This window comes from Syngnathus scovelli, unplaced genomic scaffold (genome assembly GCF_024217435.2).
Source record: "Syngnathus scovelli strain Florida unplaced genomic scaffold, RoL_Ssco_1.2 HiC_scaffold_131, whole genome shotgun sequence".
NCBI classification, from domain to species: Eukaryota; Metazoa; Chordata; class Actinopteri; order Syngnathiformes; family Syngnathidae; genus Syngnathus; species Syngnathus scovelli.
The window spans coordinates 19,117-20,000 of record NW_026061223.1 but is presented as its reverse complement, the minus strand read 5'-3'; positions in this window follow the sequence as shown (position 1 = coordinate 20,000).

Genomic DNA, 884 nt, shown 5'->3' with positions numbered 1-884 from the left:
CGGTACCTCCGTCTGCCTTGGATGGACCGCATCCGCAGATTTTCGTCCGGCCTTAGCTTAAGGAGACGGCCGTTGCCTCCGATCCTCCGGGCTAGAGCCGGGTGAGGTCGTCTCGAACCACGTGCCTGAAGGCCGCCTCGCGCCGGATTCGGCCCCGCTCATTCGTCGGAGTGACCGCCCGACGCGGGCATCGCTAGATTAGCCGTGGCCCCGATCCTTCCCCATCGACAGCCTTTCGCCCCCTTCGCTCCGGCCTCTGAGGCGGCCGGTACCCCTTTCTTGGATGAGACAGAACCCTTGACGGGCCGTTCGCAGATTTTTGCCCGGGCATTGTTTACCGAGGCGGCCGGTACCTCCGTCTGCCTTGGATGGACCGCATCCGCAGATTTTCGTCCGGCCTTAGCTTAAGGAGACGGCCGTTGCCTCCGATCCTCCGGGCTAGAGCCGGGTGAGGTCGTCTCGAACCACGTGCCTGAAGGCCGCCTCGCGCCGGATTCGGCCCCGCTCATTCGTCGGAGTGACCGCCCGACGCGGGCATCGCTAGATTAGCCGTGGCCCCGATCCTTCCCCATCGACAGCCTTTCGCCCCCTTCGCTCCGGCCTCTGAGGCGGCCGGTACCCCTTTCTTGGATGAGACAGAACCCTTGACGGGCCGTTCGCAGATTTTTGCCCGGGCATTGTTTACCGAGGCGGCCGGTACCTCCGTCTGCCTTGGATGGACCGCATCCGCAGATTTTCGTCCGGCCTTAGCTTAAGGAGACGGCCGTTGCCTCCGATCCTCCGGGCTAGAGCCGGGTGAGGTCGTCTCGAACCACGTGCCTGAAGGCCGCCTCGCGCCGGATTCGGCCCCGCTCATTCGTCGGAGTGACCGCCCGACGCGGGCA